Source organism: Rhinopithecus bieti, unplaced genomic scaffold, assembly GCF_001698545.2.
Source record: "Rhinopithecus bieti isolate Rb0 unplaced genomic scaffold, ASM169854v2 scaffold_7673, whole genome shotgun sequence".
Taxonomy (NCBI): Eukaryota; Metazoa; Chordata; class Mammalia; order Primates; family Cercopithecidae; genus Rhinopithecus; species Rhinopithecus bieti.
The window spans coordinates 4,369,178-4,391,721 of record NW_016806375.1 but is presented as its reverse complement, the minus strand read 5'-3'; the positions used below and the strand labels follow the sequence as shown (position 1 = coordinate 4,391,721).

At 46.1% G+C, this 22,544-nt stretch overlaps 1 protein-coding gene across 2 annotated transcripts in view; it reads right to left on the bottom strand.

Moving 5' to 3' along the window:
- FAT2 (FAT atypical cadherin 2) overlaps positions 1 to 22,313 on the bottom strand; it is an 87,454-nt gene extending 65,141 nt beyond the window's left edge. Inside the window, exon 1 of one of the 2 annotated variants that reach the window (XM_017875731.1) lies at positions 22,149 to 22,313. The gene's annotated coding sequence lies outside the window, so the exon portion shown is untranslated. Of the gene's footprint in view, positions 1 to 9,152; positions 9,179 to 22,148 lie in introns of those variants that run through there. The other variant, XM_017875732.1, reaches the window with a different exon arrangement.
- Positions 22,314 to 22,544: the final 231 nt, after the last annotated feature.

The following is a 22,544-nucleotide window of genomic DNA, read 5'->3' as shown; positions in this document are numbered from 1 at the left end:
CAAGTTAGGAAAAAAAATGGTTTCTACTGCTATGGTTCTTAACTGGAGGTGATTTTGACCCTCAAGGGACACTTGGCAATGTCTGAAGATACTTTTGGCTGTCCCATCTTGGGGCCAGTGGTGCTAATGGCATCTGGCAGGTAGAGGCCGGGGATACTGCTAAACATCCCACAATGCATAGGACAGTACCTTTGCATTAGTCAGTTCTCACGTTGAGAATAAAGACATACCAGAGACTGGGTAATTTATAAAGGAATGAGGTTTAATGGACTCAGTTCCACATGACTGGGGAGACCCCACAATCATGGCAGAAGGCAAAGGAAAAGCAAAGGCATATCTTACATGGCATCAGGCAAGAGAGCGTGGGCAGGGGAACTCCCCTTTATAAAACCACCAGCTCTCATGAGACTTATTCACTATCACAAGAACAGCATGGGAAAAACACACCCCCATGATTCAATTACCTCCCACTGGATCCCTCCCGTGATACTGGGGGATTATGGGAACTACAATTCAAGATAAGATTTGGGTGGGAACACAGCCAAACCATATCAGCCCTGCAACAGAATTATCCAGCCCCAATGTCAGTAGTGCATGGTTGAGAAACCCCGTGGCTGAAGAATAGCAGACTAGTTCAAAATGCTCTCTCAAAGGCACTCAGCAGCTAGAACACAGTCCTGAACTCTTACTCTTTTTCCCAAAAACTTTCTGTGACTCCTTGGGTGATGGTGAGATAGTCCCAACTCTTAGCCAGGAACCAAGTTTAGCAATCTGGTTCTAAACTACTCTTCTCTCTCTCCTTCCTACAAGGCCTTTCCATTAGGGCTGAGCTCTAGTCAAACTGAGCTGTTTCCGCACGTGCAGAGGCTGCAGGAAAGCAAAGTGACCAAGATCCCAGGCCTGGTGTCTGGCTTCCTGGTTCTCAGCCCTGCCTCAGTCATTTGCTAGGTAGGTGACTTTTAGAGCAAGTTATTTAACCTCGATGAGCCTTCATTTCACCTTCTGTACAATAAGGATAAAAAAATTATCAGTCTCATAGGATTGTTGTGAAAATTTAGTGAAATAATAAAGGTAAATGACTTATCAGAGTGACTGGTTTATCGTCAGTTCTAACTTAATATCAGCCATGACTGATAATAGGAAACTAAGGTTCATAAAAGGAAGGGAGCTGCCCAGGGCCTTATAGCTAGTGGGAACTCCTTGCACAGACCAGGGTTGCCTCCCTGCCCCAGTCCTATTTATACCTGTTTCACCACATGTCCCTTATAGACAGGGCATGACTCTGACTCATCTTGTCACCTGGAACATGAAAACTCCCAGACTCCTGGAATGTCTGAGTTGAAATGAACATTAGAGATGATGGGGTTCTATCCTTGCTTTTCATCATAGATGAGCATAGATGGTGAAATAGAGCCCCGAAGTCGAGATCAGTCCAGCTCCAAGTCACACAGTGTGTGACCAGGTAAGAACTAGTCCCTGGGAATTAGTTCTTGTTGAACTAATCATGAATAAATGCTTTGCCTCTCTTAGACCCTTGTTGTTTCCCACAGAGCCCATCCCTGAACTCTAGCCTGGGTGAAAATGTGAGACTCACCAGGGCCAAGGATGCAGCAAGGGGCAGGTAGGAGCGGGGCAGAGTTCGGCAGGGCCATGTGTAGGGCTGGTGCACGAGGCTGATGCCTGGCTTGCCCCGGGAGCCTTGATTCCTAGGAGCTTCGTGGCTGCCAGCCAGATGTGCTGAAGCATTCTTGGATAAACCTGGCCAGACTTGATTTTCCAGTTGCCTTGCTCTTCAAAGCCAAGGAAGAGTTAAACTTCCAAGGCAAAGGGGGAAGGAGAGGCTTGGAGCCGAGCCTTCCCAGAGTCCTGTGTGAACTGGGCACAGGGTTCCCCAAGATTCTGCTGACAGCATCCCGAGATAAGAGGCAGGAATAGAAAAGTCTGCCTAACTCGGGGTCTGAAGGCCTGTGACAGAAAATAATTTCAATATGTCCCACCCTTCCAGCTTCCCTACCACCTGCCTTCTGACTCTTGAGATTTTGTTGGTGGTGCCTTAAGCCCAGGCACCTCAGAAAAGAGAGGGCAGGAAGGAGGCAGATTCTTCACTCGAGGTCTGAAAGCTAGTGGCAGAAAGAGCTGTTGTACATTCCCCGCCCTGCCTGCCCCCTACTGGCCCTCCATGCTTAGGGCTGCAGCCCCAGGCAAAAGTCTGCCCCAGGCAAAAGCCACACTCACCCTACCCCGACCCAGCCCCCACAAGCAGAAGGGGACCCCTGAGTCATTCAGCCTCCAACCCCTGCAGGATGGCATTGCTTTTAAAGTTGAAGCCCCAAGGGAAAATGAGTCCTCACCCCAGTCCCAGGTCCACTGGCTCCACAGCTCTGCGAGCCCAGGGTGCACGCAGCCTCCCAGCCCTGCCTGCCCTGCTGTATGGAGAGCTTCCTGTTCCCCAGGTCAGTACCTGTGTTGGGCAGGTCCCAGCAAGATACTCTGCTGGGTGGCTGCACAGGCGCCTTGCAGTGCAGGCGTCGTTAAGATGAGCTGGAGGGAAGGGGAAGGGGAGGGGTCTCCCTGGAGGAGGATAAAATGCAGAGAGAATGCACCCTGGGATGGCAGCTTGGTGCCCATGGCCTGCCCAGGCTGTAGGACCTGCACACCTGGGGAGTAGTTTGCTGAGGGAAGGAACAGTGTCTGCACAGCTGTTTCCTGGCCCCAGGTCCAGATGAGTGAACAGGCTTGCAGGGCACAGAGGCATGTTGGGCTCCTTGTACTACTTTCCTAGTTCACGACACCCAGGGACCACTATTTTAAAATCTTGTGTAAACATACATCAATTCATCTGACTTACCTGCTTAAAATTTTCCAGTGGCTTCCCGTAACACTTAGATTAAAACATAAACTCCTTGGCCCATGTTACTTCTCCAGTTCACAAGCTACAGCCACACAAAACTGGGACCTGCCTCGGCGCCTTTGCAGTTACTGCCTCCCTTAAGATTCTCACATGAATAGTTCCTTCTTGTCATCCAGTTTTCACTTAAATATCACCTCCTGAGCCCCTGTTTGGAGTAGCCTTCCTGCCAACTCCCTCTTTATCACTTTGCCCTATTTTCTTCATGACACCTATCACTACCCAATATTTTCTTGTTTGTTTAATGACTGTCTTCCCACTTGACACTGGACTCCATGAAGAGAGTAGTTCTGTGTATCTTATTCACAGATGAATTCCCTAGTGCCTAGAACAGTGCCTGGTATAGAACCAGGCTCAATCAATACTAGTTGAAAAATGGAAGAATCTGGACTCAGGAAATGCCATGACAGAATGAACGCTGAAAGAGCCTTTCATGATCATTCCTTCCTTTTGGAAGCTGGAAAGTAAAGTCCCAAAGAAAGAAAGAGACTTGCCCAAAGTTACAGGGTGAGAATTAGAGCCAGGTTCTTTCCTCCCGACTGTGCTTCCGGAAAGAGCTATGGTCACTTATGAATCTGACGGTTTGAGTTCAAGTCACAACTCTACCACCTGCTACCTGTTTAACCTTAGTAAGTTACTCAGTGTCCCTGAATCTCAGCTTTTTCATCTGTGAGAGAGGGCTATTAAGAGTACTGCATTCATATTCATAGGGTTTTATGGAGACTACACAAGATCATGCACATTAATGTACTCAGCACAGTGCCTGGTATGTAGACAAAACTCAGGACATATTCGTTATTAGATTTTAATGCCACGGCAGAATCAAAGCCTGGGCTGGGTTGAGGGCGGGGTCCACTGAAGCCTCTGGAGAAGGTCCAGCCTGTGCCCCAACACAGCAGGAAGCCACTGGTCTCTGGTCAAGTCTAAGCTTGCTGGCCTAGCCACAGACTGTTCTGGGAAGCTGCGAGCAGGCTCTTGTCTGGGGTGGGGCCTCATGCTCCTTGGCTCCTCAGGCCCAGAAAGAGACCTGCATCTGAGTGAATATGCACATTTACAAGAGGGCACACATGCATACTTAGTAGTCAATTTTTTGAATAATTGTGTGGGTACATTAGTTCTGTGTCTACCTGGCAATGAATGGACCCTTTTAGGATATATGTATGAACCAACTTTGCCTCCATGTAACTCCCATCCCCATTTCAAAGATGTGGAAGGCAGGAGAAGGTGGCTGACAACACACAGACTCTGGCTGTGTGACCTTGGGCAAATGACTTGCCTTTTCTGATCCTCAGTTTCCCTGCTTCCTGAGATCATTTCGAGAATGAAAGTGAGTTAATGTACATAAGTGCTGAGCACAATACGTGATACAGTTTTCAACAAATATTACCCAGTAATACTGCTTTTTAGCACCTGGCTTATACTATTAACAGTTGAGTTTGTGGATAATAAAAACTTTCAGGCCAGGTGCAGTGGCTCATGCCTGTGATCTCAGGATTTTGGGAGGCCACAAAGTCGGGAGATCAAGACCATCCTGGCCAACATGGTAAAACTCTGTCTCTATTAAAAAGACAAAAATTAGCCAGGCATGGTGGCACGTGCCTATAATCCCAGCTTCTCGGGGGGCTGAGGCAGTAGAATCGCTTGAACCAGGGAGTTGGAGGTTGCAGTGAGCCAAGATGGCGCCACTGCACTCCAGCCTGGCGACAGAGCAGGACTCCATCTCAAACAAAACAAAACAAAACAAAACAAAACAAAAAACACTTTCAGATAAATTATTCCATCATCCCTGATCTATGCTTGTGCAGGCTGATTTTCTGCAACTTAGCGCTGTAGGGCTTTAAAGAGGTTGTGATTCATTTCACCCTGTGTTTCAGCGCTCTACTCCAGCTTCTCAGGATCTTGATTCCAACATTCAGAAACCTGATGGTGGTAACATCCATGTCTTTATCCAACTCATCGATAAAAGTTTGAATGTGGAGAGCTCCTGCTCACTGGGGGAATCCAAGCAGAATCTGGGTGGCCACCTGAGGAGCATATTCTACTGTAGGAGGATATTTATCCTTGGGGGAGATAAGAAGCATTCTGAAGTCCCTTCCAACTCATACAGGCATAGTTCTTTGGCCTGTGCATACCTATGGTCTCTATCAGACCCTAAACGAGCCCCACAAAGGCAGCGAAGGGATTTCCTCTGGCTGTGGATCAGGGTTATACACCTGCCAATGCTTGTTTGAGAGTCAGTGTAATGAACTGATCCCTGACCTGGGTTCTGGGAGGCTGAGACCTAAAGTCACTCATTCTCTGTCTGTTCTTAGTCAAGTAAGTCACCTAAGCCCTGTGGACCTTTTTCCTCATCTGTAAATAATGTGTGTGCATATAGAGGGCAGGGCTGTAATGGATCGGTGATTCCAAACCACTCTAATTGTCCTACCATCTGCCCCACGCGTTCAGTGCCAAGACTGGCTCTTGTGACTCTCAAGAAAGAATCCTAAACATATTCTGTTTATGAAAAACCTTAAGGAGGTGTGAGAAATAAATTAAGAAGGACTGTGCTTTGAACCAGAATAAAAACTGTAAATGAAAGAATGGTGACATTCGAGGTACCTGTGAGTCAAGTCTTAGCCACTGAAATAATTTCTCTCCTTGGTAGTAGGGTGTCATTGATGGTTTTTGAGAAGAAGCAGGACCAGGACAGGGCTACATCATTGGGATGAGTAATCTGACATTAGATCAAAAAAAGGATTTTCCCGTTCAAGACTCCTACTCTGGTATGGACAGGGCTTGAACACCAGCTTTGTTGGTTTAAGACAACTGGAGTTCACTGAGGGTAGAGAGGCTTAGTTTACTTTCAAGAAACTTGGATGAACATGTGAGTCATTTGTTAGTTAGTAGGCAGCCATTGTTGAATTCTCATGTAACAAAACAAAGAACTGGATGTGGCCAGGAGTGGAGTCAGTGGTTGGAGCCATTGATGGGTCCTGTGACTTGAGAATGCCACAGAATCTCTCCTGGGCCTCAATTTGCCTGTCCCTGTAAAATGGAGATAATAATAGCTACTCCTACCTACTTCCCAGGACTTCAGGGAAAACAGAAAATTTGACAGGTGAAAGCACAGGGAGGAAAAATGCAGAGTAACACCTTATTAGAACAAATAATGGCTCAGTAAATGGCAGGCTGAAGGTCAGCTGGCAGAGAGGCCATCTTAGGGGGGTTGACTGTAAAAGCCAGGCCTGTCCTAGTCTGGAATTAGAAATGACTAAAAAGAAAATCCTTATCTAAAACACGGATAAAAGAGAGCTGGGACATGAGGTCCCATTATTTAATAGTATTCTTTTATTATGGATGACAAAATTATTCTGTCTTACATCTGTATGATAATCTATAAGTTTTCAAGTAAGCATTTGCATGCGTTATCTCACTTGGTCTTTGGGTAGAGTATGCAGTACTTGACAGAATTAAAAGCTAAGAAAGTGGGCTCTGGGATCAGACAGACCTGGTTTCAAATCCCAGCTCCCTGTTTATCAGCTGTGTGGCCCTGGGTGATCATTTAACCTTGCTGATTTCAGTCAAAGGGAGATGACAATGGTACTTAGCCCATGGAGTTCTTGAGAGGGCTGAATGAGTTAAAGTACGGCAAATACCTAGCACTGGAGCACACTCAGTACCATTTAGTGATGTACCATCATCATCTGTACTATGACATTCATTACTCTGAATCTGTAACTGTGAAATTGAGGCTTGGATAATTTGAAGACTGTGCCTAGGTTCACTCATCTAGTAGGTGATGGATGCAAGCACCGGCACAGAATAGGAATCCACATTCTAAGAAGAGAGACATCCCAGAGCCCTGGAGTAGCTGGAGCTCACTCTAGAGCTGCGCTTTCCAGCAGAACTTTCTGCAGTGGTGAAGTGTTCTGTCTCTGTGCTGTCCAGGGTGGGAGCCACGAGCCATGCATGGCTGGCTATTGAGCATTTGAAATGCGGCTAGTACAATTGAGGAGTTGAGTTTTTTATTTTATCTTATTTTAATTAATTTAAATTTTAAAAGCCACACGTGACTTGTGTCTACCACATTGGACAGCCCAGCTCTAGAGAACATGGCATAGGAACCACAGCATTCGTGAGATTCAGAGAAGAATGCTGGGTCTACTCATCTATAAGGCACAGCGGGCACACCCAGGACCCAGGACTACACATACTATTAAAGCAGAATGAAAAGGGAGAATCTCTTAAGAAAAACTGAGATCTTAATATGTGGGCTAGAAAGATATGGAAGGGAAAAAGCTAAAATTCATATATATACTTAGCAGTATGGTGTAGGAACAAGGGGGTATTTTTAAAATGGTTAGCTTTTGGAATGAGTATGTCCCCAGATTATGTCTTAGAGGAGGATGAGAATGATCTGAGGGAGCAAACTGGGAGATATTATCTGGAACGGTGGGCCTCAACTATTAGCGCATATTAGAATTACCAGGAGAACATTTAAAAACATTTCACTCACCCTTAGTTTAAATCAATTAAGTTATACTATAGGTTTTTGGGTTTTTAAACATCTTTTCAGGAATGAGGACTACTGTAGAAAGTTACTATAGTTAATAAATTATTGAGAATTTCCTTTTAAATTTGAAAATGGAATCAATAATAAATGTTTTAGTTTATTTTAAATACAAAAGAAAGAAAAACTTTTAGGTTGAGTTTGGATATATAATAACACAAGTATGTCTCACTTAACAATGGGAATACATTCTGAGAAATGTGTCACTATTTGAACCAGAATAAAAACTGTAAGTGAAAGAATAGTGACATTCTAGGTACCTGCTAGTCAAGTCTTAGCCACTAAAATAATTTCTTTCCTTAGTAGTAGGGAGTCATTCATGGTTTTTGAGAAGTTTGCACAAGTTTGTCATTGTGCAAACATCATGGAGTGCACTTACACTAACCTAGATAGTGAAGCTTACTATACACCTAGGCTATGTGGTACAGCCTATTGCTCCTAGGATACAAACTTGTACAGCTCCTACTGTACTGAATAGTGTAGGTGATTGTAACACAATGGTAAGTATTTGTGTAACTAAACATAGAAAAGGTACAGGAAAAGTATGGCATTATAATTTTATGAGACCACTCTCGTATATGCAGTCTCACACTGACCAAAATGTCATGATGTGGTACATGACTATATATGCATCTTTATACCAATGATGTCATAGAACGTAATTATAATTTATAATTGTTTCATGGAAGAAGGGGCCCACGAAGACTAAGATGCTTAGAGCACTCAAAAGTCATAGTATGACCCTGCAGAAATGAATACTTGAAGGAAGAAAAGGGCTTCCAGTGGCCTGGGCTTTGGGGAAGGAAAAGAACAAAGTGGGGGATGTGAAGAAAGCGTTTTATTATTGAGCTTCCTCTGCTGAAGTCATTCATTCATTCATTCATTCATTTAATACTCACTGAGGGCCTGCCCTGTGCCAGGCACCTAGAGCAGTGAACAAGAGAGATGAGGTTTCTGCTCTTGTGGAGACTATATTCTAGTAGCAGAGAGAGACAATAAACAAGAGAATATTGACTGTGTCAAGTGATGAAAAGCAATATAAAGAAACATCATGTGGGGCAAGAGGTACGGCACGGAGGGGAGATGCTATTTTTTAAAGGGGAGTCAGGGAAGTCCTATATGACAAGGTGACATTTGGGCAGGGAGCTGAACAGAGTGAGGAAGAGAGCCACAGAGCTATCTTGAGGAAGAGAGTTCCAGAGAGAACAGGCAACTCAAAGGCCCTGAGATGGCAGCAAGGAAAACGCTGCTGTGGGTTTTTGAGAGTGCAGATCCTGATACTCAATGAGGCCCAGAGAGAGGAAGAGGCGTGTCTGGGGTCTCTTCCTCTTAGGGTTGTTTAATATGGATCTATGAGCTTTGCATTTGCCGCTGAAAAATCCCTAAGCCAGAGGGAACCTCAGAACTAGAGGGCCTAGGGTGGCAGGTAGAGAAGGGAAGAATCCTGAGGGATCAACAACTCTAGCCCCACTTCTTCTGGGGCTCTCTGGTAGGAGGAGTTTGTTAGATGAAAACCATTAAAATCCATGAAAAGGGAAAGGTGAAAAAAAAAATAAAAGCCAACTCCAGCTTAGCAGAGCACTGCCTGGTATTTATTCATTAGAAACTCTAAACACAGAACAGACTCTCCAGGAGGACTAGAAAGCTTCTTTCAGATGGAGAAGAGAACAAAATGCAAAGGCCAGAATGTACCTGCTGTATGGGTCTCGTTTTGTGGGGTGCTTACTCTCCTGTGGTTCTTGCCACTTTGATCCAATGGAATCCTTTGCGAAAGGATGAGTTTTCAAACACAGACCTCAAGTCCCAACTGAGGCAACCTTGGATAACTTGATCTCTGAGCCTCTGTTTTTCTTCACCTTTGAAAGAGAGATACTTAAAGCCACAATTAGATTATGTTAGGATGACTATTATCGAAAAGACAAGAGATAACAGCTGTTGAAGAGAATGTGGAGAAAAGGGAACTGTCAGACACTGTCGGTGGAAATGTAAATTAGTACAGCCATTACGGAAAACAGTATGGAGGTTCCCCAAAAAAATAAAAAATAGAACTACCATATGCTCCAGCAATCCCACCACTGGGTATACATCCAAAGGAAACGAAATCAGTATGTCAAAGAGATACCTGCATGCCTGTGTTTACTGCATTATTCGCAATAGCCAAGATATGGAATTACCCTAAATGTCCATCAGCAGATGAATGAATAAAGAAAATACGGCCTATATACACAAGAGAATATCATTCGGCCTTAAAAGGCGGGTAAACTCTGTCAATTGTGACAGCATGTATGAACCTGGAGGACATTATGTTAAGTGAAATAAGACAAATACATAAGGACAAATTCTGCAAATACTTTTTTAGAATCCACATATACTCACTTCTGTGTGAATTCTAAAAAGGTTAAACTCATAGAAACAGTGAATAGAATGATGGTTACCAGTGGCTGGGGTGAGGGTGGGGATTGGGGAGATGGTCAAAGAATACAAAATTTCCATTTGGAGTTGAAAAATTCCTAAGCCAGAGGGAACATCAGGAACACAGGGCTTGGGGTAGGAAGGACGGAAAGTAGGAATTCTGAGGGATCAACAAATCCAGCCCCACTTCTGGGGCTCTGTGTTTGGAAGGGAAGTAAGTTCAAGAGATCTATTGGTACAACATGGTAACTATAATTAATAAATGCATTGTATATTGTACTTGAAAATTTGCTAAGAGAATACATTTTAGATGTTGTCATCACAAAAAAATAAGCATGTAGGGGCCAGGCATGGTGGTTCATGCCTGTAATACCAGATCTTTGGGAGACCAAGGCAGGAGGATTGCTTGAAGCCAGAAGTTTGAGACAAGCTTTGGTAACATATCGAGATCCTATCTCTACAAAACATTTAAAAATTAGCCAGGGGTGGGGTTTGCATCTGTAATCCTAGCTACTCAGGAGGCTGAGGTGGGAGGATTGCTTGAGCCCAGGAGTTTGAGGCTGCAGTGAACAATGATCACACCACTGCACTCCAGGCTGGGTGACAGAGCAAGACCCTATCTCTAAAATACAAAAAAAAAAAATTTTTAAAAAGGCATATGAGTTAATGGATGTGTTAAATGGCTTGGTTTAGCCATTCCACAATGCATACATTATCAATACATTATGTTGCACATCATAAATATATACAAATTTTGTCAATTTAAAATACAAATAAGCAAATATTTTTTAAAAAAAAGAGAGAGAGAAAGATACTAACTGAACCCACCTCAGATAGTGTTCTGAAGGTAGAACTAGATGGTGCCTGTTGAACATTCAGCACATCCATGGCACCTAGTTGCTAAATAAATGCCAGCTGTTGTTATTTTATAACTATCATTCTTGTTATGTTAAGCAGATTGAAACAGACCTGCTGTGATAGATGTGAGAGGAGCCCCAGAGACCCATCCCCTATGCATCGTCCCTTTGTCGGTGAAATCCTCGGCCTCTCTAGGGCACAGTTTGAAGACAACTATGAGTCCAAGCTCTGTTTAATAAAGACGAGAGAACTATTCCCAGAGAAGGGAAGGGGTCACTTTAAGTTGCATAGCATGTTGGTGGCAGAATTGGAACCAGAACCCAGGTTCCCCATCCTGGGGTTTTGCCACTGGCCATGCTGTTCTCCCAACCCCAGCTCCGCTGTCAACCTGTAGGATCCTCAGGAACCCACAAGGCCAAGGTCTTCTGCATTAGTCAAGAGGAGAGTGCAGGGAGAAAGAACTGGTTTCAGGTTGAGACCTGCCCTCAGTACAGCCTCTGCTTGCATTGAGGGGCAAGGCTGAGCCTATCTAAGCCTCAGTTTCCCCATTTGTGAAATGGGGCTAGTAACACCTTCCTGGAGGATTTCATGAACACATGCATGGATGGCATTTGGCATGGCGCCAGTCATGCAGAAGGTCGCTAATGGGTGATGGTTGTTACCATGACAGTAGGTGCTCAAAAAATCTGTGTAGAATGTAGGAATTCTTTTCTGTACGTGTGCTGACCCTCACTCGTGCCCCAGGAGCCTTTTGTGGGAAGGTCCCTTAACACACACACGTACACACACACACACACACATACACACACATGGGTCTTTGTGACATTCCTTCTCTTTTTGCAGTGATTTGCAGCAAAGCTGAAGCAGCAACTTGAGCACCATTAAAATAATAACAGATGTGACCTCCTTCAGAGTTGAAGAGGGGGCAGAGGGTGGATGTGAAGTGGTCAGAAGAGTATTGACAGTGAAAACACCAGGTAGAAAGTGTCCTGCACATTCTATAAAAACATACATCTCCCGATCTTTTGTGCTCTGCCACTGACATGTTGGGGTAACTACTCTGGGCCCCCTTCTTGTCTCTATCCAAGACACAATAAGCGGCCTTCCCAGGATCCAGCAGGCCCTGTGGCCAACAGCAAAAGGAATACTGTTCCTCTTAACTGCTGAAACAGAAGCTTCTCCTTGTTCCCTTCCGTGAGCCCATCAGTCTCACGTGGCCACTCCCAACCAGGTTCTGCCTCTAACTCAGGCACCTGCAGGAGGTGGGGTGGCTACAGTCAGGCCACATACTCAGGCTCTGGAGAGGGGATGCCTGTGTTGGAGTCCTGCCCTGGCCCACTGCTGGTTGTATGTAATGTTGAGCAAATCATGGGACCTGACAAAGGCTCGGTCTCTTCAGGCGTAAACAAGGGAACATAATCATTCCCTCATTTATGTTATGAGGGTCAGAACTAAGAAGAAGGGCACAAAGTGGTGGGCACAGTGGCTTGCATGTGAGTCCCCGCGAGGTAGCTGCTGTGATGAAGATGACAATCCAGGGACCTCAGCCCCTACTCCTTTGGTATTATATCGGAGGGCCAAGCAGGGGGCCCAGTGAGACAGCCCCGAGCAAATCCCCTCATTTAATGGAGACTCCACCCATCCATCTGGGAACGGAGACTAGCCCCTGCTTTCCTACCTCCCTGAGCTAACCCTCTGCTGAGCTCTCACCAGCTGCCCTGAAGACGGTGAGGTTGGAACTATGGAGAGCTTGCAGAGGCGCATGCAGCTGCTCACAGCTGACATTTATTGAACATTTATTGGGTGCCAGGCCCTGTGGTGAGCACTTGGCAGGCATTATCGCTTTTAAGCTTGCTTACAGCAACCTTATAATTATCCTCATTTTGTAGATGAGATAACTGAGACTCAGAGAGGTTATTTAACTCCTGAGATCACACAGCTAGTATGAGCCAAGCCAGGATAAAACTCAGATCACCTGTGTGTCCAACAGTCCCCCTGGCCCGCTCCCCATGCCCATGGGTTAGAAAGAGCAATTGTGAAGGCGGAGGATGATATGATCCCGCCCCCATATCAGGAATCACATAACCTCAGATCCTCTCCTGCCAGCAAACACAGATTCTCAGCATAGGTTTCATTTCCAGTCTTCCCTCTCATTCCCATTTCCTCCAGCCTGGCCCAGCCCAGCCCAGCCCAGCCATCTGTCTGTCCTCTCCCCTCTGAGTAGAACAGCTTAGGACAAAGCCAGGCAGGCAGGCAGGTTGCTGCAGGTGGGAGCTGTGCTCTGGCAGTGGGGCAAGACAGGCTTTCTGCTGTCTGATGCATCCAGTCCTGCTGCTGAGCTGGCTGAACCTAACTGCAGAGCCAAGGCACGAGAGAGGTCAGGGATGATTTGGGAGCACCCTGAGTAACCCAAGGTGCATACTAATGAGATGCAAATGAGCCTCTGCCGGTGGGCTGCAGGCTAAGTCCCTGTGATCAACATTCAAGCCCCCTGGGTTCCGTCCACACATACCAATTTTTCTTAGCCAAGGCAACTGCTCCACCCAGCCATCAGCAGACACAAAAAACAGAGTGGCTGGGCCCGTCTGTGTTCTCATCTACAAAGCTGGCCGGTGGATTGAACTGGTGATTCCTACCATTAGGAATTCCCTGAGGGGATGGGGGTGAAGGTTAAAAATATAGATATTCCCAGCCTCACCCCAGATCTACTGAATCAAAATCCTTAGGGGTGGGGCTCAGAAATAGATGGTTAACAAGTTCCCTGGGTGATTTTGGTATGACCGGTGTTCGAGAACTGCTGAACAAAGGAACCATCTTTCTTTAGGATCTTATGCTTTACCATGCCTCTTTTCAAAGTTGATATCCCAAATGCGGCCTGATCCTACGCCCTGGTGGAGAGGGGATGGAGGACATCAGGAAAAGAGTGCAGTCTTTAGAAATTGTTCAGGCTAGAGAAGTGATTCTCAAATGTCACTGTGTTAAAAATCGCAACCTCTTCCTCCAAAAGCCTGTTTCAGGAGGGCTGCCGTGGGACTCAAAGTGGGGCTCATATTTCCCCTGTAGGTGGTCTGCTGACTGTTGGTGTGGGGAACACTGGCCCTCAAGCAAAGTGGACACAACGTTACCGCTAAAGTCAAACAGAAGAGCAGACAGGAGAGGGAACGCAACAGATCTGAGTTTCATGCCTAACTTTATCACCTGGAAGTCTCTGAGCATACACATGTCACTGTCTGCACAGGCCTCTGTTCATCAGCATCTCCAACCCCAGGGGCAGCTGTTCATCTTCCTGAGGTCTTTCGATCTCCTAGATAGAGACTGAACCCTGGGGAGCCATGTTCTACTTGTAATAAATAAATAGCCATGTTCTAGTTGTAATAAATAGAACTTAACCTGAAAATAAGAGAGTTCCATTCACATATGCACAGCTCATGACCCAGCAGTTCCACTTCTAGGTCAACAGAAGTGTGAACATATGTTCACCAAAAGATTCATCACAAGACTATGCAAAGCAGCACTAGCTATAGCAGCCCCAAATTGGAAACAAACCAAATGGCTATCAAGAGCAGAATGGACAAGTATATTTCAGTACGGTCACATAATGGAACACTACACAGCAAAGAAAATGAACTACTGTTCTAGGCACAATAGAGATGAATCCCATTCACAAAATATGGGGCAAAAGAAGCCATATCTTAAAAAGTACATACTGTGGTAGTCCATGTTTATAAAGTTTAAAAACAGGCAAAACAAATCTATAGATTAGATTAAGATAGAGTCACTCTCATGTGGGGGGGAAGTGGTGAGTGACTGAACAGTGTACAAAGAAGGTTTCTGGAATAGTAGTAATATTCTATTTATTAATCTGGGAGCTGGTTGGTTTCTGGAAAATTCATTGAGCTGTACCCTTGTGATTTGTGCGCTTTTATGTATGCATATTATACTTCATTAAAAAGGTTTTTTTTAGGGGCCAGGCATGGTGGCTTGTGCCAGTAAATCCAGCACTTTGGGAAGCCAAGGTGGGTGGATCAATTGAGGACAGCAGTTCAAGACCAGCCTGGCCAACATGATGAAATCCCATCTCTAGTAAAAATAAAAAAATTAGCTGGGTGTGATGACATACACATGTAATCCCAGCTACTTGGGAGACTGAGGCACAAGAATCACTTGAGCCTGGGAGGCAGAGGTTGTGGTGAGCTGAGATTGTACTACTGCACTCTAGCCTGGGTGATGGAGTGAGGCTCTGCCTCAAAAAAAAAAAAAAGTTTTTTTTAAACACTAGTAAATGACTTCAAAGAAGACTTTAATTAAAAAAGAAGAAGACATTAAAATAATAAAAGCATTTGGACTACCTGCAAATTGCATGGGATTTCACAGCTGTGGGATCTTGGACCCTTCCTGCCCCAGGAACCAGGAAGGAGACAGCTCTCAGAAACCAAGAAGCTCAGGAACCATGCCAGGGCATACCAGGGCTGTGGAAAACTGACACCTCAACGGTTCCCTTTACCCTCCCCTGCCCGGCCTGCACTCACAGAACCACGAGGACAATGGCAAGCCCACTTTCCACAGGGTTCCCAGGCTTAGCTGGGTTCCAGCTCATTGGGGTTTACTTCCTGCAGCATTTTTCTGTTCTTGGAGCAATATTCTGGTCCATTTTCTTATTTAATTCCTTCAAAGACCCTATGAAGGAAGCAAGGAGTATTTCTATTTTGTAGATGGGGAAGTCAAGGCCAGGAGATGGGAGCTCAAAAGGCTTGTCCAAGGTCATATACTGCTAGCAAGTGGCCTGGTCAAGACTCAAACACAAAACTTCAGATGCCAGATTCAGCACTCCCTTGGCTCCACCACATACGGTCTCTGCCCAGTATAACAGTAATGTTGATCATAGCACCTAGCACTTAGTGAGCGCTTGTACTGTGGATGTCTCAGTGCCTTTCAGCAACCCACAGAGGCAGGTACTATCCTTTCATCTATCTCCATTTCACAAATGAAAAAACTGAGGGTCAGAAAGGCCACGTGATTTGTTCAAGGTCAATGGCCAGTGTGGATCACGGATTGGAACAAATGATCTATCTGACTTGAGTCCAAACTCTGAACCGCTAGTCCAATGGCTACCAAGCCCAGTTAGACCTCACCTTGAGCCTCCTTGGAGCTTAAAAATATATATAGATTCCCGTCCTGCACCCTCACACTCCTCCATCTAACTTTGTAGACTTAGGATGGGGCTAATTTGTATTTTTTAAAAAACAGCCCCAGACATTTGGGAAACTTGCCTCTAAATTAGGCTGCCTCTGAAATATGACAGTAAAAATTAAAAATTTAAGGTAAAGTTTAATTTAGCAACTTCCAAGTTAACTCACTGGACCTCTCTAATAATTGGAGTTCTCCTAACAACAGTAAATAGCCCCTAAAGAAGGAGTGACATGGCCATCCTCAGAGGCATTGAGAATAGCCTGGCCATCTGAATAACAGTCACTCAACAGGGGCCAGTGACTGGCAAGGGGCACCAGGGGGATTTCAGGGGGCCGGGAACATCTGCTTTTTGCTCCAGTTACTGGTTAGCCACCATCTGAGTTCACTTTATAAAAATTTATCAGCTGTGGCCAGGCTCCTGCCTATAATCGCAGCACTTTGGGAGGCCAAAGCAGGTTGGATCACTTGAGGTCAGGAGTTCGAGACCAGCCTGACCAACATGGTGAAACCCCATCTCTGCTAAAAATACAAAATTAGCCGGGCGTGGCGGCACATGCCTGTAATCCCAGCTACTTGGGAGGCTGAGTCAGCAGAATCACTTGAACCCGGGAAGTGGAGGTTGCAGTGAGCTGAGACTGCATCATTGCACTCCAGCCTGGGCAACAGAGCAAGACTCCATCTCAAGGAAAAAAAAAAATTATCAGCCATAACTTACAATTTATGCACTCTGTTTTTGAATTTGTCATATACTACCAGGACAGAGTAGAGAGTGTATACCAGGGATCCAACAGGGTTCTCTAATATATGCTTCCAAGAGTTTGAGCTTCTAGGAATTTTTCAAGATGCTATAATTCTCTGAGTCAATTCCCAAGACTTCAGGAGCCCCTAAATCTATAATAGTAACTAACATTTAGAGAGTTCTTAGCTTGCGCCAACTATGCTAAGCACTCTACATGCATCAACTCTCAGCAGCTCTGGGCGATAGACAGCATTATACAACTCTCAGAAAGGTGGAATCATGCATTAAGGTAACAGAGATGGAAAGTGTTAAGGCCAGGACTGGAACTCTAGCACCCCAGCTCCAGAGCCCACGTGCCGTACTGATAGCGATCTCTACCGCTTCCTCAGGCTAAGCTTCCAAGGGTCCAAAATGATATGTTTTGCACCATTGAGCCTTGCATTTGATGGGAAGACCCTGAGGGGAGAGGATGCTGCAGGGACAGGCAGCAGCTCTGACACTGGACACGTGAGCACATGCAGGCCAACACGTGCACACATGCTGACGTTACCGCACCACTGGCTTGTTCCATCCTGCTTGGCTTGTGCCCAGGCCAACTGCTGCGGGCACTGGAGCCAAATGGGAACCAGAGAATTCTCGTCTGTGAGCTCCCTGCCCCCAGCCAGCAGAAGGATAGATGGCATTTTCCTGTTGCCTCAGGTGGTCTTGCAGGGGCCGCCCAGGAATGGAAAAAGGAGCAAGGGAGGATTTCTGTCTTTTGCAGACTCACACTGGAAAATGCTTATGACATCGCCCCTTTCCGGAAGAGATGGATTTCAGAAGATAATTTGTTAATCAATGGGTAGTGGTGGAATATCAGGCACTGTGATCGGCCAAGGGGGAGAAAGCAGGATATCTTAGCCTTCTAATCTGACTCCTTTCCTTGAATTGGTGTTCCACCTCACGGGCAGATAGGTCTACCTAGCCAAAGCACTCTAACTTAAACTCCTTTAACGGTCCTCCAATGTTTATAAAATAAAAGCCATGCTCCTGAAAATACTTTCTGAATTCTTTCTGTTTTAAAGAGATATATGGAAATATTTTCAGGTGCAATCATATATCTGGGATTTTTGCTTCAAGATCATGTGATAGGGGAAGAGTTGGAGGAGGTATAAAGGAAACCTAATTGTTGACCAGGCACAGTGGCTCAGGCTGGGCGCAGTGGCCCACGCTTGTAATCCCGGCACTTTGGGAGATCGAGGCAGGCAGATCACTTGAGGTCAGGAGTTCAAGACGAGCCTGGGGCAACATGGTGAAACCCTATCTCTACTAAAACTACAAAAATTAGCTGGGTATGATGTCACACGCCTGTAGTCCCAGCTACACAGGAGGCTGAGGCACAAGAATCACTTGAGCCCAGGAGGTGGAGGTTGCAGTGAGCCAAGATCATGTCACAGCTCTCCAACCTGGGCAACAGAATGAGGCTCCGTCTCCAAAAAAAAAAAAACCAACCCATGCCCCAAAATAAACATAGTTGTTGAAGTTGAGTGATAGGCTTCTTTACACCATTCTGTTTACTTCTGTGTATAATTTTCCTCCAATAGTACATTATATATATGTGACATTTTTTTGAAAATGCCATGCTCCTTGGCCTGACACATACAAAAAAGGTAGGTTGGGGCCTTCAATGATCTGGCCCCAACCTATCTCTCGGACCATGTCTCCAGATGTTCCCCACCCAGTTTATAGGTTCCTGCACACTCTGCTGTTTTCTTTAACTGCTGTGCCTTTCCATATGTTATTTTCCCTCTGTTAAATGCCTTTCCCACTTATCTTTCCTTATTTAACTCTCATTCAGCCTTTAAAACTGGTGTTCAGTGCCAACTCCTCCAAGAACTTCATTGAATTTATAACCCAACTACCGTCACTCCTCTGGGTCCCCATGCCAGCCTGAGTTTTACCACCTACCTCGAGATATTAAACCACCCATTTATGGGCCTATCTCTACCAACTGTGAGTGTTTGGGGGCCTGACACATTGTAACTGCTCATTAAGTGTCTATTAAGATAACAGAACCATGTGACTTACAGGGATTAGCTTAACATTTCTGAGTCTCTATTCATGGTCTCCACACTGAAAACCATGACAAGAAGAAGCAGTAGAGGGTGATGTGGGCAGTAGTGCAGAGTAGAAGAGAGGGAGTTTGTGAAAGGGCCTAACCTGGTGACCTGCACATAGAGGGTCTAAGTCATTGAGAATTCTCACAAATAGCTCACTGTTGACTGCATGCCCACCCAGGCAAACTGACTATGTGACTCTAGACAAGTAGTTCAAAAGCTATGGTTCCATCTGTAAAATGGGAGCAATGATTCTTCAAGGGAGACTTCAGAGACTTCCTAAGGGTTCTTCGAGTTGTACAGTTACAGCTATCTGTTGACCCACTGGCAATAGTGATGGAGTGGTGTGTGTGTGTGAGTGTGTATGTGTGTGTGTTGGTGGATGTTGACAGAGAGGAGTCTGATTGATGATGTTTTTGTCCCCTGGAAGGCAGCTGACAATCTAGAGATCAACCTCATTGCTGATCCCACATTGCCTCTGGAGGATGTGGGAGCCAACTGGCCTTCAAGACTGACCTGCCACTTACGTAAAAAACAGGAACACCTCCTGAACTGGGCTAGGCAGAGAGAAGCAGAGGCAAGTCCAAGTTCTGCATAGTGGTCTGGTTTTCCCCACCGCTGTGTGACCTCAGTCAAGTTACCAGACTTCCCTAGTGAGGCCTCACCATTACCAACTGTCTGACTCAGTGATCTCTAAGGGCCTTCCACTGGACTCTATCTATGAATGGGTTGGGGCTAATAGTTAGTCCTCCAGTAAGCAGCAGTTCTCATCTATGATTTCAAAATGAAGATTCATTCATTCATTCAGCAGATAGGCAATGAGCTTTTCTTATGTGCCAGGCACTGTGCTGGACCCAGGCACCCGGGCAGTGAGCAAGACAGACCCATGGCTTATCTTAGTAGGAGAACCAATATAAAAAAAGTTACACAAAGAATTAATAATTATAATTGTGATCATTCTCAGGAAGGGACACTTCAGGGTGCTGTGAGATGATACTCACTCCAGGAGGAAGAGAGAAGAATCAATTCTTTGATGACCGTGAACATAATAAATAAGGTCCTACACATTTCCTGCATTACCTTCCACGCACCCCCTCATTTCTCACATCAATTCTCTGAGGAAAGAACCATGATGATCCCCATTTTTCAAATGAGGAGCTTGAGGTTTTTAGAGAAGTTGAGGTCCAGGTCACTTGGCTAATAATATCCTGGAGTTGGACCCACACTTTACTTTGTAAACCTGTCTAGAAACCTCCATCATGAATGTGTTAGTACTATCAGTCCTAGAAATACTAGTGTTGAGGCTCTGAGCTAGCTCAGTTTGCACTCTAGGAGCCCAGGGATCATAGGAGGCTTCATCCCCACTCAAAATGAATCCAAAAGACAGGGATTATCCAGGGGGTGCAAGCAGGTCCCCAACTGTACCAACTCCATCTCCCCCCAGACACACACAGACTGTCTGTAAAACTTAGCGCCTACCTGACAGCCTCTCCCACCTGGCCTTAACTGGCCAGCACCAGGCCAGTGCCACAGCCTGTCATAAAGCATCTGGAAGGAGAACTTACAGGCCAAGGTGAGTTCAGTTGCACTTAGGTTAGAGTATGCCGGAAGCTGAGCATCAGGCTAGCTGACATCATGGATTCAGCATCTTCCTGCAAGAAGTCTAACATGTACTCTATGGAGAGCCCTGGGGGAAGACCCTCATTTGCCTCTTACAGGGACATGGAACATTGAGCCTCTCAAGGTTCTTCAACAGCAAGATGGAGACAATCACTCCTGTTCTGTCTATCCAACAGAATAGATTCAGAAGGGATCTTGGCCGGGTGTGGTGGCTCATGCCTGTAACCCCAGCACTTTAGGGGGCCAAGGTGGAAGAATTGTTTGAGCCCAAGAGTTCAAGACCAACCTGGGCAACATAGTGAGACCACGTCTCTACAAAAAAACATTGTTTTTTAATTAGCCAGGTGTGGTGGTGTTTGTCTGTGATCCTAGCTACTCAGCAGGCTACTGTGGGAGGATTGCTTGGGCCCAGGAGGTGGAAGCTAGAGTAAGCCATGATAATACCAGTGCACTCCAGCCTGGGTGACAGAGAGAGACCCTATCTCAAAATAAATAAATATTTAATAAATAAATAAAGGGAGGAGGGGATCTTAACAAACATCCAACTGCCTTTATTTTATATGTTCAGACATAGGCCCAGAGAGGTAAGAAACTGTCCTAGGCCACACAGCCTGTGAGTCACAGAGACATGATTAATGAAATTCTCTTCCCACTCTGCCACACTGCCTGGATTTGAAACCTCAAAAATTTCAAAAGACCATGCATGCTCAGCATAGTCCCCAGAGCACAGGAAGCATTCAATGAGCATAAGCTGTAATAATTCTTAATAGGGTCCTGCAAGCAAGGCATGTTCACCTGTCCAGTCTCTGCTCCCACCTGTAAAGCAGGGCTGAAGGACTAGAAGTACCTACTTCCTAGCCTACTTCTCCACCTCCCCTGAGTCCAGGCACCAGCTCCAGATTAAGGCTGGGCACAGAGGCAGCCTTTCTGAGCCCTTGGCAAACTTCTGCACTGCCTCACTGCTCCCCATGCTGGGGCAAATGGCACTGCACCCGCTCTGAGAACTGAACTCTAGCCTAGTGGTTCTGCTCAGCGTTTCACTCTGGCTCTCCTGCCTCCAGAGATATGCATCAGATTTCTGCTTTCCCCAAGACAGGGGAGCAGGGCTGTTCCCACCCCAACAATTCCAGTGCTCTCTTAGGTGCCACTCAGACTCACGGTCTTTCACAGCCATTAGAGACTATGCATGCCCCCATTCTACAGTCAGGGAAGCCGAGGTCCTAATCTCAGCAGCCACTGGAGAACCAGAGCTGACCAGACTATCTGACTCTCCCTTAGTCGCCAGGTAGATTTGTCTGTGATAAGGTTCCTGTGCCCACCTGGACACACACAAGAAGCCAGCAACTCTCAATTCCTGGCCCTGGCATTTCCCCCTAAAACTACAGAGGAAATCTCCTCCATGTCCTCTTAAAGGCTCATCTCCAGAAAGTCCAAGTGGGGGATTTGATTCTTCCAGGACAAGAATCCAACTTTCCACGTGTGCAAATATGACCTTCCTCCTCCATAAGATCACAGTCTCAGCCTTGCCCATTGCTGGGCCCCAATCCCCAGCTGCGGACTGGCTACCTCACTGGCTTCTTTCAGTGTACCTAGATGATCCAGGCCCAGATGTCCCTGTCTTCCCTCTCTGTGCCTGTTCCAGCCATCTCCTGGTTCCTTCTCTACCTTCCAGGAGTCCCCAGCTACAGCCTGCTTTGGAACCAGACTCGAGAATGGATTAACTTTGCCCGCCCCCCCGCCACCCACATCTTCCCATCCTCCAGCAATTCTTACCTGTGCCCTTCAGGTAGGGGAGGGTGCCCCAGAGCAGGCTGCTGGGCTGGCGCCCCTCTCACGAGGGCCAGGCTGACAGGCTCCAGAGGGAGGTGCAGAGACTCGGAGCAGGAAGGCGCGCAGCCCGCAGCCGGAGAGGCTGCTGAGAAAGTTGGAGTAGGTGTGTCCCAGCCCAGGAGGAGGAGGAGGAAAAAGGAGGTGGGAGAATTGAGGCGGATCATCCCCTCCTGCCAGCTCTCTGTCTCACGGAGAGGGAGGGAGGAAGCCAACTGGTTTGTGGCCCAGAACTCACGGTGGGGAATCGAGTCATGGAAAATGAAAGGAGCTGAGAAATCAGGCCCATCTCCACCTCCCTTCTTGGTTTCACCGAGGGATAAACTGAGGCCCTGGACAGTT